We start from the raw sequence: 17,787 nt of genomic DNA on the forward strand, positions 1-17,787 counted from the left end.
TATCTGGGGCGATTCCTGCAGGAAGGAAGATTTGAGGGGGTAGTTTTCAGGGCAGGGGTGTCTGTGGCCTTTGTAGAGGGAGATTCCTTCCTGGCTTTAGGATCTTGCTGGCACACAGGAAACTCAGGTCCGAGGTGGATTACTGATGACAGATATTGAAATGTGATTTGTAGGAGGTTTTGAAAAATCCTTTTATTGAGCTGTGATTTACACACAGTAAAACATAGAGATGGTTAGAGGACCGTTTACTCTGCTTTGAAAAATGTGTACATCTCACAAGTGTATATGCTCGTACAACCCACAACCCAGTCAAGGCAGAGGACAGTTGTATCATGAAAGTTTCAGAAAGGTTTTGAGCTGTATTTGATATTTTTGACTTTGTGGTGCGGGGGTGTGGCACTGACTTCATTAAAGAAAATATAAAGAAAAAAATTGTTCTGGTTGATAGATCCTCTGCCCCAGTTCGTTTTTCCTCAGATCCAAACCATAAAAAAGGGAAAACAAGAGGTCAAAATGTTGAAGGCTAAGTATTAATTTTTCAAGATTTGTTCCCTGTAAATTGTAAGAAACTTTGAAACTAAATTTCTGTTCTATTTTATTTATCACCTACAAAAGAAGAGTGGGGGTGTGGTGACATCTCGTTTGAGAGTGAGTCACAGATATAATACAGAATGTTATTCAACGATGGCTTTTTGACGAAAGCAAAACACTCAATCTTTTTCAACAAAGAAAAAAATTCCTTTTTCTGCTCTTTTGACAAATGGCAGTGTGGTGCTTGAATGAGGAGAATCAGAGCACCCGCTCTAGCACTGCAGTTCCAAATTAGCACCAGTTATTCAAGTTCAAAGTGAAATGTTTGAAGTGAATTTATTTTAGCACTTATCTGTTAAGGTAAAACCTGTGGTTCAGTTGCATGTATAAACATTCTAATTTGCATATCCATTGCCCAAAGACGTGTGGGTGTGTGGGTGTGCACATCCACATACCAGTATTACGTAGTGTTAGAAGGTTAAAAAAAAAGAGAAAAAGACTCCAGGATCCTCAGCTAGAAAGATAACCCTTATCTTGAAGGAGGAAAATCTGTTTCTTTGTGACTTCAGCTTTTGGTTTAGAAGAGGTTAGGGTTCTGGCCACAGTTAACTCTTGAGGTGGAGTGTCTCTGGATATCTTTGAAATGTGACTGGTTTTCGGGTTGAAGAAAAATTAGAAATGGCGGGGGTCGGGGGTGGGCGGAGGGGATGGTAGAAATGACCAAGATGGCAGAACTTTCCCTTTAACCTGACGAGTTACACACATTCACTGCTGTGAGGCATTTACTGAACATTTTGTGCTGGGATGAGTGGTGGGGAAGAGCAGAGAATGAAGGTGGAGAAGAAGAGAGGTCTTCTCTCCTATGATCAGTCATGTCTGACTCATGGTGATCCTGTGGACGATAGCCCGCCAAGCTCTTCTGTCCATGGGATTATCCAGGCAAGAATACTGGAGTGGGTTACCATTTCCTCCTCCAGGGGATCTTCCCGACCCAGGGATTGAACGCATGTCTCCTGCATCTCCTCCACTGCAGGCAGATCTTTAACCATTGGGCCACCGGGGAAACCCCTGTGGTCAGTCAGCCCTCCTTATAATTCAGAAAGAACGCATTGGAGTTCTCTTCGCTTTTTTATCAAATGTCTGTTATATTTTCCTAGTTTTTTAAAAAAAAGTTAAGGGGACAATTTGACTTTTTTTTTTCCTTCCAGAAGAAAACTAAGCAACTAAATTTTCTTTAAAACAGTTTTAAGGCAAATTAACAAATATTTGCATTGTCTACCAAATGCCCAGTCATGGGTAAGCCCAGGGTGGGTCCCTGCCTCAGAGAGAAGGCAGGCTAGTGTGAAGGTCGGCCTGCACACATGACATAATTCAAGAACTGTCTGCTACTAGGTACAGAGAGAAAGTCTCAAACTTCAGCCTTAAGATTGTGAGCCCATGTAAATTCAGCCAGCAGGCTTTCCTGTGGACTTTTTAGGTGAGAGGATGGCAGATAACGTTTTGCTTTATTGGTTTAAAAAAAAAAAATGATAAGGCCAGTTGAGATGTCTCCAGGGTCTTAAAGCTCCTTGGACTTAATACATATTTCAAACATAGGAGCACATTAGATAGCCCTTGCATATTTTCTTTTTAACTTGTTTTTAATTGGGTAATTGCTTTACAGGGTTGTATTGTTTTCTGCCTTAAAACAAAACGAATCAGCCATAAGTGTACATATTCTTGCATATTTTCTGAGTAGACGTTTGGAATGAACAAAATCCTCCATAGGTTTGGTGATAAGAGAATGAGATTTTCTTTGTTTTTTTTTTTTGATCTGCTATCAACAAATGAGTAGATGTAAATTCAGCCTGTGTTTGTAGTCAGCCTCCATTTTAACGTAGTAGCTCTGTCTGGCCTCTGAGCAGCGCTTTCAGGCCAGTGGCAGCTGTGGTGCCAACTGTCTTGGAGCCCCTGGGTGGTGTGGTGGCATGGGAGGATGGAACTGAGGCTTGGGCAGATGGAGGGCTCTGGGCAAAGAACTTGTAATGAAGGGAACAATCTGGGGAGCAGGAATACTGGTGCTCTCTGGCTAGATTTTAGATTTGTTTTTAGCTCTTTTAAGTAAGATCTTGCATTTCACAGACTTACCATTTATTTTCTGTTCATAGACCCAATAAGATGACAATTCTTTATGGTTTTTAAGACATATAGATTGGATTTAAAAATCTCAAATTTTAGTATTCTGGTGAATCAAAGAAAAGCATAGAGGATGGGGGACAGGAAAAAATAAAAGCAGAGAGCTAACCCCAGAGCAGGTAAATTCTGAATGTAGAACAAGAAAATAAGCAACCTCTTGGGCTGTTTGTGGCCTTGGTGCAGAAGCACAAGAGAATACCAGGGTGGAAGGGGAAGTTGGCTGTTGATAGAGCTTCGGGAAGGGACATGGGCATGGCTAAGTGGTTTTCCTTTATTTGCTGAATTTGTCCTAAGGCATGTCGGAGGAGGTTTCCTTTCCTGGCTTTCTGAGCGTGAGGGTTTTGCAGTTTGTTTCTTTGTTCCCCTTTCCCTACTGCTTCCATCAAACCGTGTTGTTAAAAATGGACCTAAATGGGAAAGTCATCTTGTCTGCTTAGAATCCTTTATTCTCAAACCACGTACATACATATGAGTTTCTTACTAATTTCTGTCCTTCTATTTCATGGGAAACACTGAGTTTGTATATTTTAGTTGGTTCTCCTAGAAGATGGTATTCCTTTCTGGGATAAGACATGCTCACAGTTAAAATTTAGTCTTTCCTAAAGTCCTACAGGGAAAAAAAATTATCACAGGGTCAATATTCTGACTAAACAGAGGCCAGAGCACACAGTCTGTGCTGGGTTTTTCTCTGGGCATATTGGTTTTAGTTTTGTGTCAACTGGAAGATGTATAGTGGCTTGAAATGACCCATCTGAGGGTACAGCCAGAACTCTGCCGTTGCATGTGGATGCCTTCCAGCTGTAGAGTTGCCACTTCAGAGATGGAACTGCCCAGATGGAAGGCTGAGATTCCTTTCTAGTGCTTTTTTATCTGAAGTGAACAAATGAGAGTGAGAGAAAAACCAAGGCATTTCTGTGTGAATGTTCCTAAGCGTGGACCTTGGGCTGGAGCAGGACTTATGAAACAGACATTTTACTGAAAGGGAGAATTGGAGTAAGCGGAGGTAGGCATGTTACATTGTATACTGGATTCAGAATATTAGAATTTTATGACTAAACCTACAGCCTTTTGCAAATAAAGCATAGAAGGGTGAAGGCACTTAATTTTGCTACAGTTTAGTTAGTAGCAGAGCCAGAGCTTGAACTCTCAGTTCTACCATCTTTCTACTTCTGTGTTTTAAATCTGCATGGAGCAAAGTAAGAAAATCAAAGAAGATATCTCTCAGTGTTTCTGACTCTTTTCAACCCATGGACTGTAGCCTACCAGGCTCCTCTGTCCATGGGATTCTCCAGGCAAGAATACTGGAGTGGATTGCCATTTCCTTCTCCAGGGGATCTTCCCGGCCCAGGGATAGAACCCCGGTCTTTCACATTGCAGGCAGATTCTTTACCATCTGAGCCACCAAGTCAGAATGAGAAGTAAATCAGAAAGAGAAAAACAAATATCGTGTATTAACACATATATATGAAATCTAGAAAAAATGGTACAGATGAACCTGTTTGCAGGGCAGGAATAGAGATGCAGACAGAGAATGGATGTGTGAGGGGAAGAGGGGTGGGGTGAACTGGGAGATTAAGATTGACATATATTCACACTATCCTGTGAAACATAGCTAGTGGGAAGCAGCTGTGTAGCACAGGGAGCTTCGCTTGGTGCTCTCTGGTGACCTACATGGGTGGGTTGGGGTGGGAGGGAAGGTCAAGAGGGAGTGGAGCACACACACATATAGCTGATTCACTTAATAGTACGGCAGAAACGAGCACAATATTGCAAAGCAATTATACTTCCTCACAAAAAAAATATTCTTGGAGACCACTGGAGAGGGTCTTGAGCAGAAGAATGATATATCTACTTTCTTTATTTTTGAAAAGGATCGCTCTGGCTTCTGGGTGGAGAACGGCTTGGAGGAACAAAGGTGACCAAAGTAGGGAGGTCAGACTGTGGGGCTAGGAAATGCCGGTGGCTTGGAGGAGGATAATGGTAGTGGGTGTGGTGAGAGATTCCAGATATATTGGGCAGGGCTTTGTGATTGAATGGAGATGTGAGTGGGCTTGAGTGAAAGTGAGATGTGAGTGAAAGTGAGACATCAGGAAGAATCTATTTTTGGGGGGGATGAGTGGGGGCAGTGCCTTGCAACAAAATGGGATCTTAGAGTTCTGCGACCAGGAATTGAACCCTTGTCCCTTGCATTGAAAGCTTGGAGTCTCAACCACTGGATCACCAGGGAAGTCCTGCTGCTGCTGCTGCTAAGTCACTTCAGTTGTGTCTGACTCTGTGCGACCCCATAGACAGCAGCCCACCAGGCTTCCCCGTCCCTGGGATTCTCCAGGCAAGAACACTGGAGTGGGTTGCCATTTCCTTCTCCAATGTGTGAAAGTGAAAAGTGAAAGTGAAGTCGCTCAGTCGTGTCCGACTCGTAGCAACCCCATGGACTGCAGCCTACCAGGCTCCTCTGTCCATGGGATTTTCTAGGCAAGAGTACTGGAGTGGCTTGCCATTGCCTTCTCTGAGGGAAGTCCTGAGGAAGGCCTATTAGAAGGGTTTGGATGGTGAGATGATACCTGCTCCAGAGATGGAGTTGCCCTGGGCCGAACAGGTTTGGAGAGAAAACCAGGAGCTCTGGGTAGATCGTACATTATGTTTGAGATACTGTTCAGAATCTAGGTAGACAGGACACGTTGACCATGGTCAGTAGTAGACCAGCCCAGAGAAAATGTTAAGACTGGGTGTTTGTGGAGGGGTAAGAATCACAGGATTGGAAATAAATGAAATGGAGCCAGTGTTCAATAGCACATGGCACAGGTCAGCCACATGGGGAAAACAGGAAAGGGGATGACAAACCAGTCCAGGAAGTCCAGAAAGGCAGCATCTTAGTGTGAGCAGTGGCCTCTGGTTCAGCCCTGGGTCTCGGGACAAGCATGAGCAGAATTTGCCATCTGCTGGGACAGAGCCTCCAGCAGCCAGGGACCAGCTCTCAGGAGGGGAGTCAGGCCCTCCCGGGGAGAGCCTTCAGTTGCTTGGCTCAGTGGGCTCATTTTAAGGAATTTATCTGTGGGTGTCATTGTCTTGCTCTTAAGACATTCATGACTCTATGGTAGACTTTTCAAAACAACTAATACAGAAGTTCACATTGGACACTGGAACTCCATTTTGAACCACTTGACATACATAGCTTAAATCCTGGAAGTTTCACACAAGGTGAATGGAAATCATAACACAAAAGAAATCTCATCTTAGCACTGGAAATCAATTTGGGCTGTGTTTATGTGTAGTGAGGGTTTGAAGTCTGGTGCAGTCTGCACCAGGCAGGTGCAGCTGAAGAGGCGCACAACCAGGCCCTCCCTGGGTCAGTTCTGCAACCTGTGGCAAGCTCAGGGGTGGGAGGAAATGGGGTCCTACTGGGTCTTTGGAAACAAAAAATCAAAGATCATCTTGGAAATGTGAGAATCTGCTTATAGATGAGGGGAAATGATAGGTTTCTTTTTTTTTTTCACTCAAGGTTTGATGTGTATGTGTAAATATTTCAAGTATCTTAATTTGTGCAAAAGAAGTCCCTGGAACCCAGCAAGGTTTACTGTCAGTTTAAATTTGCTTCTGCTTCTACCTCCTCATATGGTCCTACGTCATTCCCCTCCAGAGAAATCTGGCTTTCAAATCTGATGAGTTTCTCATTTCTGCAAAGCAATTGCTCTTCGCTGTGGCCTCTCATGACATCATTTGGGAACGTTTTTTGATACCGAATCCTTCAACCTCCTTTCAAGACTCAGGTGTCACCTGCAGCTGTGAATTCATTGTTGGACTACCTTAATGTATGCGATTCTTAAATTACACCTTCCATTTTAAGTAAACTGCCGGCCTTGTAGTGTGGAGTAATCCATAGTGGAAAACTGTAATAATGATTCACTTTGCGTTCGGGCATACAGTCTTCCCTACTTCCATGTTTAGCTCTCTTACTATCTTAAACCCTGAAAAGAGGAACTTCCCCATTATGAAATGATCTAACCCCTTAAGAGGTTCACTTCTGCTATGTCGATGGTGTATACCCTGCTGATGCATCACTCATCGTATTAAGTTCCCCTCCTCCCATGTCCCATCATTAGTTCCGTACTTTAATATATCTTCAGCACCTAGTGTATGGCAAGCCTGGTGCTGAGGACGGGGTTACAGTGGTGGGCAAACCCCAGGTGATTTCTGTCCTCTTGGACCTTAACTATCTAGTTAGAAACTGACACTATTCAAATAACCACTCAGATCGATGTGTGATAACTTTGGCAGGTTCCAGTAACCCCATGATAGAAGGGAATCTAATCCAATTCTATAATATAAGGGAATTTGCAAACTATTATTATTGGGACTTCCCTGTGGCGTTAGTGGTCAAGAACCCACCTGCCAATGCAGGAGATATACGAGATCCCTGGGTTGGGAAGATCCCCTGGAGAAAGAAATGGCAACCCCCTCCAGTATTCTTGCCTGGAGACTCCCATGGATAGCAGGAGCCTGGAGGGCTGCAGTCCATGGCGTTGCAAAGAATGGGACACAACTGAAGTGACTTAACACAACACAAAAACTGTTACGAGATCCATAAAGGGGGATTGTGGCTTAGAATGTAGGTGCTTAGGGGAGAATCCTCAGGGGAAGTGCTGAGTGAGATCTGAATGGTGAGTGGAACTGAAAAAAGTAAGAAGTTACCTTAGACCATGTGACCTGCTATAACAATATGCCACAGACTGAATGGCTTGTAAACCGTAGACATTCATTTCTCACAGTTCTGGAGGCTAAAAGTCCAAGATCAGGCCATCAACACGGTCAAGTTCTCATGAGGGCTTTCTTGTGGGTTCCCAGCCGATGCCTTCTTGCTGCGTCCTTACATGGTGGGAGGGACTAGGACTTTCTCTGAAACTTCTTTTCAAAGGCATCAGTTCCATTTCTGAGGACTCTACCCTTACAACTTAAGCATCTCCCTGAGGCTCCCACCTCTTACTGTCATGACCTCTGGGAGACAGGATCTCAGCCTGACTTCTGAGTACATCGGCATCCAGGCTATGCAGTAGGTGTGTTAGGAGTTAAACCATATCAGTATTCCAAGCAGAAGGCACGTATGTGCCAATGGTTTATGTTGCGTGATGTACAGAGCCTGTTAGAAGTTTTCTTGGGTTATAAACCCTGGGCTGTAGATCAAGGGGAATTTGTGCATTCATTTTATGCGTTCATTCTGAAACTCAGTGGCAGGTTTGAATCACCTGGGGGAAGCTGGTTAAAAATACAAATGTCTAAAAATAAAAATTCCTGGGCCCCATCATAGAAAATTCAGCAAGTGTACAGGTGGACTCAAGTGTTTGTAGCTGATTCTCATGAGGTTTCTTCTAGAGCCTGGAAATGAAACTGTTTCAGAAGGACTGACAACAAGCCGCAAGAAGTTCAAGAAGGGCCCCCTGGTTTTGGGGTCTCCCATGTGGACCCTGAGAGTGAAAGATCTGCTGAATTGATGAGTCTGCTTGTGCTGAGCAGGACATGAGAGGAACCACGGGGAAGAAATATGGGACTAGGGCCCCCAAGCCTACATACACGTTTCCTCTACAACTCATGTATGTGTGTGTTTTCTTTTTTTCCTTGCGTGCTAAGTTACTTCAGTCTTGTCCGACTCTTTGTGACCCTATGGACTATAAGCCCACCAGTCTCCTCTTTCCATGGGGATTCTCCCAGTAAGAAATACTGAAGCGGTTTGCCATGCCCTCTTCCAGAGGATCTTCCCTGCCCAGGGATTGAACCCCATGTCTTTCCTGTCTCCTGTTTTTTTTTGGGCAGGTAACACCACCTGGGAAGCCCCTTTTTCCTCGACTCTTCAACATTTTCAAGTTCATGGGGGAAAGTAAGATTCTGATACAAACTTATTTAGCCCCCTTCAGTTTCCTAAAAATATATGTATTACAGTAGCTCTTTTATTGTAAATTTAGATTAGATTCCATGAGCTGGAACTCAGTTAACTTGGGCAGACCTATGTGACTTACATGTTTGTGAGGAAAATGATGGCAGAGCGAAAAAGGTTGTCTGTGTGCACAGTTCTTCGAGGATGTTGAGAGTCTGAGGCAGAGTACTTTCTGTTTATGAGAAATAATGAATAGTGAGTAACCTGTATCTGCTTGGCTAAATTTTAGATCCCCAAATATCTAAATATAGATGTTTAAAAATAGTGGCAAATGACTGACAAGTTTGAGTTGAAGCTGCAAACAGCCCAAGGGCTAGACTGGACCTGCAGACTGTTTTGTTTTGCCTATATAATGTTTTTTCTTTTTTTCCTCCCCTTTGAGCCAATGTTTACAAAATGGAGAAATCTGGTGAAAAATCAGATTTTCTGTTTCGCCAGCTAGAACTCAGTAGATGCTGCCACCTTTAATTTCCTGATCCTGGCAGGTTTTTTTTTGTTTGTTTGTTTGAAGAAACTCTTTAAACTCTGAAGGAAACATTTTAAATAACAGAAGCAAAATATTTTTGAAAAAAGAACTCTAAAATTGCTAGAAGTGAGTTGGTGTAAAGAATAGAATTGCTTACAGAGCAAGAAGAAAGCCTGCGATTGAACCTGGAACATCTTTTTGGGTGGTATTAACTGGGGTTGTTTTCTTCGTAGGTTTTACTTTCCTTCTCATGATGCCAGAAGTACATTTGGTACCAGGATAAGAAATTCCTGTTCCTCTTTGTTGTTTTCACACTTGAAATGTTTGTGGAGGGTTATTGGATCCCCCCTGGGTCCCTCACGCTGTGCCTGTGCCAAGGTGGAGACGTTCACTGCTTTAGAATCTTTCCAGGCTGTGTGCTCTCCCAGGCTCTCACATAGCCACCCGAGTCATTGCAGCTCTTCTCTAGATTAATTGTGTTTTATTCTCAGCCAGCTGATAATCTTCAGGGACAGAAAACTAGATATTCCAAAGGGAGTCCTGTTGATGACCCAGTTAGCGATCTTAACTGAGGCTGTTTTGGAGGGAGTGGCCGATATGCATGAGATATTTAAGCAGCATGCCTTTAAAGAGAAGATCTTGCTTCATGTTATCATAACAAGTTTAGTTTTTAGCCTTGGATTCCTCCTCTCTAGTTGCCAAGATCTCTTTGAAAATCATTTTCCAAGGTTAACTTTGCGGCACGTTCACATTTTCCAAGAACTTTCTAAGCAGTTCTACACAAATGTTGTTCCTTTTTAATTGTGGAAATCCTGAGGTCGACCATTCTCCTCTCCTCCCCGCACACCCACCACTCCCTACCCCCATGCCCCACACAGATGCTCAGGGTCCACACACATCATTAGATTTTTCTTGAGCCTCATTTTATTCCCTGTTTAAGCTTGGCCTACTTTTTCTCTGCTTTTTTCCAACCCCCTAACCCTGTGGTAATTTGTCAAGCCCATTCTAATCTCCTTAATCCCTTCGGCTGAAAGCTTTTGAGGTTTAATGTTTTAATCTAGAGGCCTCAGTATTTAAGTAATTAGAGGTCCTACTTCTAGCTCTGTCCTTTAGATAAATCACCCTAGAGTTTTTTTTTGTTGTTCCAATTTATAAAAAAAAAGAACTCTGAAAGTTCATATTGGGTGAGACTAAAGCTTTGAATTGCATGAATTAAGAAAGAAAAGCATGCTGTGCCCTTCAGAGTCCCTTCGTGGATTCTTCTTTCCCCTTACAGCCCAGTTTTTAAAGCACTCCACCCCAAAGCAAATGTTTGCTATTGCGTTTTAGAGAGAGAAAACATTTAGTAGAATCTTATGCTATAATTAAAGTTTCTTATGTTACTTCCAACATTTTTTTTCCTTCACATGCCTGAGAACATGTTAACTTATATAAAAAAAAATTCTTTCTCCTATTGCCAAATAATCTGGACATTCTTGCAAAATGTTAAAAAACCTTTTCTGTCAGGAACAATGTAGTCATAGAAGGATTCACTTCTTACATTCTAGGTTTCTGTCATTTTAGTCAACCATGTTTGAACACCCTCTAGATACAAAGGGGAGCTGCTAAGAAAGACTTTTTAGGTTTTTTTTATTTATAAAAAATAAAAGACAGTCCGTTGATTCCATGCCATAAAACATACAAAGAATCACCAGTATGAAAGGAGAATATGGAATTACTAATTACCGTCACGTGATGTGCGCTGTAGTCTTGCACACTTCATGATAGGAATTGCTCCAAACGCTTTCTAGGTATGAGCACTGCCTTTTTACTGAGAGATTTACAGAGATGCGGAAAGATTCACTTGATCCATGTTCACCCGGGCTGTGAGTGCTGGATCTGGAATCCAGATCCTAATAGGTTAGCTCGAGTCGACACCCTTAACTGTGACACCTATGTTATACTGACTTTGAAAAGAGGAAGCTGCACATTATTATTATTATTATTATTATTTTTGAGTTGACTTCTAGAGCACTTTGGGTATTGGCGAAAATATATTCCAAGCTCAAGGATTAAGGAGAGAGAAGACATAAAGACAGGAAAGGGTGTGAAATCTAATAGAAGTAGCTGATTCAAGGAGATTGGTTGGAGGCAAAGGAACTCAACCTTGCTGTGTTGTCCGTTTATTCTTCGGGACAGTGGGGCCAGTGGACGGATGGCCGTCCTTATGACGTGCTTAAACCAGTACTAGATACATAGTAAGAGCTCAGTAAGTGGTGGTAGGTGTGATTAGAGTTGAAATTTGAGCTGTACTTTCAGGAGCAAGGTGAGAAGTTAGTGTTTTTGGAGGCATGAAGACTCAGAATATGTTCCTGGGTATTGGAGTGTAACTTGAGTGTGTAGGTGGGATCAGATCAGAGGGACCAGAAATGCCCAGGTACGGTGTTCCAAGGTGAATAAAGCCCTATATATTTGATGTTCTAGTGTTAAGCAGATGAAGAGCCTGGGGAGAGAAAGCATTTGTTTGGGGATTTTCGAGCTTTTAAAAGCCAACCGGCTTTTTTTGCCAAGGTGAGCATCCTGCTCACCCCTGAGCAGCTACCTTTCCCAGAGTTTGGCAACACCTGGTGTAAATATTTCACTTTACAAAGCGTGTGTGTGTGTGTGTGTGCGCGTGTGCGTGTGTTTGTGCGCGTAGTCACGTCAGTCGTGTCTGACTCTTTGTGACCCCATGGACTGTAGCCCACCAGGCTCCTCTGTCCATGGGGATTCTCCAGGCAAGGATACCAGAGTGGGTTACCATACCCTCCTCCAGGGGTTCTTCCCAACTCTGGAATCAAACCTCCGTCTCCTGCATTAGCGGGGAGATTCCTTACTGCTGAGCTATCAGGGAAGCCCTTACAAAGCTTATGTACTCGGAAATACTGACTGCCTCCCCCTCTCCCACCCCACCCCCATTTTAATTTCCCAAGCCCTTGTTTATTTGTTTCCTCTCGATTGTCACAGCAACCTTGTGAGCTGGGCAGGGCAGTTGGCAGGAACCACCATCTAACATGCCATGGAACCGAGTCTCTGAGTTTAATGATCTAAGCTCGTAAGTGGCAGAGCCGGGGGCCATGAAACCAGGACCCTTGCCCTCTGGTTCTCATACTCTCTCTGCCACACAGCGTGTCTTCTCCGGAGTCGTGCCCCTTTGTGCAGCACCTCTAACAGTGCATTAGGAGCGCTCTGTTTTTTTTTGCCTGGCCTCGCATTCATGTCGGCACCTGACAGGTGCACGTGCTGGGTGGCACAGATGATTCAAATGACAAGGTGATTCCAGCTCACACGGTGGCAGCCATGTGGCTTGCTCTGAGGCCTTTCAGTTTGCTTCTACTGTTTAGAGGAGGCAGTCACCAGGTATAAATCTCAGTCCCTTCCACCTACGATGACTCAAAAAAAAAAAAATTCCACATCCACACCCACCAGTTCGCTCTTTCCTTTTGATCTCTGAGAAGGAGGTGTTCTTCCTCTTGCCCGGCCACCTGCACACCCTTTCTGATTGCCTTACATCTTTCTCCCGTCACCTGGCTCTTTCCTAACAATCTGTAGTTCCATCCAGACCTTTCCTAGCTGAAAAGGCAAAACAAAACCTTCCTCACTGCAGTGTCTTACTCCGACTGCTTCTTTCTTGTTCCCTTCGCAGCTCAAGCGCTGGAGACAGAAGTAGGTAAAGACTCTGTGCATGCTTGCTCTCCTCCCATCCACTTTCTGAACCCACTGCAGGCTGTGCGCCTCCACCCTCTACCCTCCATGCCTGGGTCCCCGGTGATGGCCTCCGAGATGCCCAGGTCCAGGAGTGCGCTTGAGCATAGCCTGCGTGACCTCTTTGTGACGTCTGACACTACTGGCCGCCAGCGCCGCACGCACTGCCCGTTTGTGTTGTCGACTCTTTCTTCTACCTCTTCAGTTGTTGCTCAATCGCTAAGTGGTGTCCAATTCTTTGCAGCCCCGTGGACCGCAGCACGCCAGGCTCCCCTGTCCACCACTGTCTCTTGGAATTTGCTCAGATTCATGCCCATTGAGTCGGTGATGCCCTCTAACCATCTCATCCTCTGCCACCCCACCCCTCTTCGGGCATGCTCCAATCTCCTCCAGAAGCTGCCTGCCCTGCCCCTTCTTCAGGTTCTGCCCTCAACCATCTTTTCTCCTTCTTCAGCCTTTCTCTGGTTAGTCTCATCTCCACTCAGGGCTTCAGCTCTTGAACCACTGATGACCACCAGGTTGATTTTTCCAGCCTGAAATTCCCCAAAGTTTTCTGAGCTCTGCCTCCTTTTATGTCCACTGCTCACTAGGCGGTTCTTGTGAATGTTGCAGCGGCATCTCACAGAGAACCTGAGCGTGGCAGGTTTCACATCTGCCTCCCCTGGACCTCTTCACACACACACACTGAGCTTTCTCCTCCTTCCTGGGTTGTCCGTCTCAGTTCCTTTCTGTATCTTCTTCTTTATCCCCCTGGCAACCCAGTTGTATGGGGATTACTTTCTAAATGTCTGTTGATAGTTTTTCCTTTTCTGCATTCCTCAGCACCCCTTTATAGTTTAGCTTTTCTTTTTTTAAAATAATTTGTTTGTTTGGCTGCACTGGGTCTTCGTTGTGGCACTTGGGGTCTTTGATCTTCATTGCTACATGTGGGTTCTTTCTTTCTTTAGTTAGTTACAGCATGTTAACTCTTAGTTGCGGCATGTGGGATCTAGTTCCCTGACCAGGGATTGAATGCAGGCCCCTTGCATTGGGAGCACAGAGTCTTTGCCATGGAACCACCAGGGACATCCTGTGGTTGAGCTTCTTGTCACTTACTTAAGCTCTTGCAGCTTCCTTCTAACCTGTCTTCCTGCGTTTTTTGTTCAAACCATCTGCCACACTGTTCCGCATGATAATTATTATAGGAAAGCTGGATCAAGGTTGTCCTAGTTTAATATCCCTTGGAACCTCTCCATTGCCTCCAGAAAAAGAACCTCCAGTTTCCTTCTTACCTGTCTTTCCAAGTGTGGACTGGGGCCCTCCCAACCCAGGGAGACTGTTACCCAGGCTCTTGAGCTAGGATTTCCCCTTCTGCTCCTAGAGCCCACACCTCCAGCCTCAGCACTTCTCCTTGGCCTTGTTTTTGAGGGTTGGGTCACTGGTCTCATATGCTTGTTTGTCCTTTGTGTTTAGCACAGGTGAGGACTGGAGCCAAACAGGGCAATTTCCTGCCCTATGCTCAGCTTGAGAATTCTTATCCAGTTTACTTTGATCTGGAGTCTGAAAGATCACCTCTAGTGTTTGTTGGAGGAGAAGGGGAAAACAGTTCGCTGTGGCCCCGAATTTCCTGTTTTAGGACACTTAGACAGGCAGCAGGCACTAAGTTCAATAATTTTTTTAGAGGAATTGTTCGAATTACCATTTCCAGCCTGTTTATTTCCCAGGTCACTCTAGGCATTGTTGGGTGTGGATTTGAAAGTAAGCAGCGTAATCCGATTAGTAGGTGTTCTTAGTAGAGTGCCAGCCTTAAATTGCTGTGCTTTTCAGTATTGAATTTAGAGATTAATCAGGTGGTTTAGGTGCTAGGAAAATTGAAAAGTAATGATTTTTATGTATCTGCTGTGTATGTAAGTGCTTTGCACTAGTTTAATTAAGATGCCAGATTTCCTTTAGTGAAAATGTGTCGTGTCTGACTCTTTGAGACCCTATGGACTGTAACCCGCCAGGCTCCCACTGCCCATGTGGATTCTCCAGGCAAGAGTGGGTTGCCATTCCCTTCTCCAGGGGATCTTCCCGACTCAGGGATCGAACCCAGGTCTCCTGCATTGCGGGAGGATTCTTTAACTGTCTGAACCACCAGGGAAGCCCTTCCTTTTGTGTGCGTGTGTGTGTGTATTTAAAATATCAAAGTGGTACTTACAATAAAATTGCTGTTAATCTCCAAGGACTTGCAGATTTAAATATTTTGCCCTGAATGAATCACATTTTGGGGAATGAGCCAGCCGTTTTGGGTAGAGACAGTAACTCCTCTATACCACTTGGGTATCATTAATGGGTATCCTAGTAACTTAAGAATTATTGACCCTGAAAATGCCCGACTGGCAGTCTGGGTTTAATTTTCTAGTAAGATTAATTAACTTGCAGTAAAGGGTAAAACAGACACCAGGGTCCTTTATGTCCCTTATGTTCTCTCAGGATTCCAGTGAACTAGTTGCTAAGATGAGGGAAAACACTGGTGTGTTGTTCTGAACCTAATTGAGTCCTTTATTGTCTTATGACTCACCTATAGTTCAGAGATTTATTTCGTGCAAGTCATATAAAATAACAGCATGGCGGCTTGTTTTTCGCTTCCTTGGTTCATGTTTCTCGCAATCTGTCAGGCTGCCGCTGTGAGCCCAAGGCTCTGGCAGGAGACCATCCCAGGTCAGCAGTGAGCCTGCCTCATGCTTCTCACCATCTCTTGGAGGTGAGATGTCCGTTCTGTGTATGGGGCTGTGTGTGCTAAGTTGCTTCAGTCGTGTCCAACTCTTTGCGACCCTATGGGCTATAGCCCACCAGGCTCCTCTGTCCTTGGAATTCTCCAGGCAAGAATACTGGTATGGGTTGCTGTGCACTCCTCCAGGGGATCTTCCTGACCTAGGGATCGAACCCAAGTCTCTTAGGTCTCATGCATTGGCAGACAGATTCCTTATCACTAGCATCACCTCAAAGCCCTATATGGGGCTATCTTCGGGATAAAAGAGATCCTTCTCGTCAAAATGGGCATGTTTCCCAGTTACCAGTTCCCTCTGTGGGGAGAGAAGGAAGCCTGGAGCTCAGTGAGGACACTCACCCAGAGGGGCACATCTTGTCTGGTGTGTTAATTTCATTACAGCATCTGAAAATTGGTAGGTATCACACTGAAATCTAGATTTGGATTTTTTTTTCCCTTAAAGTACTGGAAGCATTGGCAACATAAGACTGGCATTTCTGCAGAACAGCAGTTGGCCAGCCCTTTAGGGAGCATGCTCCGGCTTGCCCCAGCGCTCCTGTGCCCCACCTGCCATCTGCCCCAGCCCTGGGAGTGTGGGTGTCTTCTCGCTGAAGTACAGCATCTCTCTGTCGTGTGATTGTGCCTCCCTCTGGGCAGAGGGAGATGAGAGATGAGAACCCAGACGTGCAAAAGACACATCTTTTCAGAAAGATTTAATACTTATTATTTATTTGGCTGCACTGGGTCTTAGTTGTGGTATGTGGGATCTAGTTCCCTGATCAACGATTGAACCCAGGCCCCCTGCATTGGGAGTCCAGAGGCTTAGCCACTAGACTACCAGGAAGCCCCTTGGTGAAACTAAAAGGGGCTTCCCAGGTGGCTGAGTGGGTAAAGAGTCCACCTGTGATGTGTGAGATGCCTGTTCAGTCCCTGGGTTGGGAAGATCCATTAGAGGAGGACATGGCAACCTACTCCAGTATTCTTGGCTGAGAAATCCCATGCGCCGAGGAGCCTGGTGGGCTGTAGTCTATGGGGCCATAAGGAATTGGACACAATGCCAGCCACTGAGTGCATGTGTGAGCACACATACACACACACACACACACACACACACACACAGTGAAACTGAAAAGGGGTTGAGTTGCAAACTTTTAAATGAAACATCATAAACTAGGTCCTACATGTCTTCTTTATCTTTTTGCCCTTGTGTCCAAATGTGAAGATGTTTTCCTATAAACTGCTAAGTGTGTACTTTAGACACTTGTTCGTATTTTAGTTGAAGAAAAACTTCCACAAGTTAGCCTACTTGAGAATTCCCACCCCCCCCCCCTTTTTCCCCAGAGTTTTCGCTATTACCATAAACAATGGAATATAGATTCTTACCCTCCTTATCACCAACTAGAAATGCACTTTGCTTAGTTTTTTTTCTGTGTGTGATGAGGGGGTGGATAATCATTATGCTCTTTTCTGCTCCAAAATATTATGGTTCTTTTTAAAAAAGAGTTTGAATTCTCACAATTGAACTGTGATGCTATTTTCTATATCAAGTCTATTAGCATACTCTTTAGTAGCTTTTATTCTAAATTACTTTTCTTGTTTTTACAGTGAATGATCGGAAGCTGGTTTTCAACACCCATTCAGCAAACAAGAACTGCTTTCCTTCCTTTGATCTTAGCAACGTGTGTGTGTTTTTGTTTTCATCTTGTGAACAGCCTTTATTGGTTGCATCAGAGGGGGAAGATATAAAGCTCTGACTTTTGACGTGGGGGATGGGGGGCTCCAGAGACTCCATCACCACCATCCCGAGCCCCCCCCCCCCCCCCCCCCCAGAGCTGGTCTTATTAATTTTGATCCTGGAATTACATAGATAGCTCACATTTAAGTTTCTATAGTGTACAGGGTCTGTGCATGCTCAGTCATTTGGTCATGTCTGACTCTGCGACCCCATGGACTATATATAGCCCGCCTCCTCTGTCCATGGAATTCTCCAGGCAAGAATTCTGGTTGCCATTTCCTCCTCCAGGAGATCTTCCCGACCCAGGGATTGAACCTGCATTAGCAGGTGGATTCTTTACTACTGCGACACCTGGGAAGCCCACCTCTACAGCCCAGGGTCTGTAGAGTAGAATATTCTATACTTGTATAAGTATCCTTAATTAGTATAAGTGAGTCAAAGTCGCTCAGTTATGTCTGACTCTTTGTGACGCCATGGACTAGACAGTCCTTGGGATTCTC

General features: G+C 44.4%; 1 protein-coding gene across 4 annotated transcripts in view; it reads left to right on the forward strand.

Moving 5' to 3' along the window:
• Window positions 1-17,787, forward strand: part of AFF1 (ALF transcription elongation factor 1) — a 142,016-nt gene that overhangs the window by 42,614 nt on the left and 81,615 nt on the right. The gene's annotated exons all lie outside the window — the stretch shown is intronic.

The sequence above is a fragment of the Budorcas taxicolor genome, chromosome 6, assembly GCF_023091745.1.
Source record: "Budorcas taxicolor isolate Tak-1 chromosome 6, Takin1.1, whole genome shotgun sequence".
NCBI classification, from domain to species: Eukaryota; Metazoa; Chordata; class Mammalia; order Artiodactyla; family Bovidae; genus Budorcas; species Budorcas taxicolor.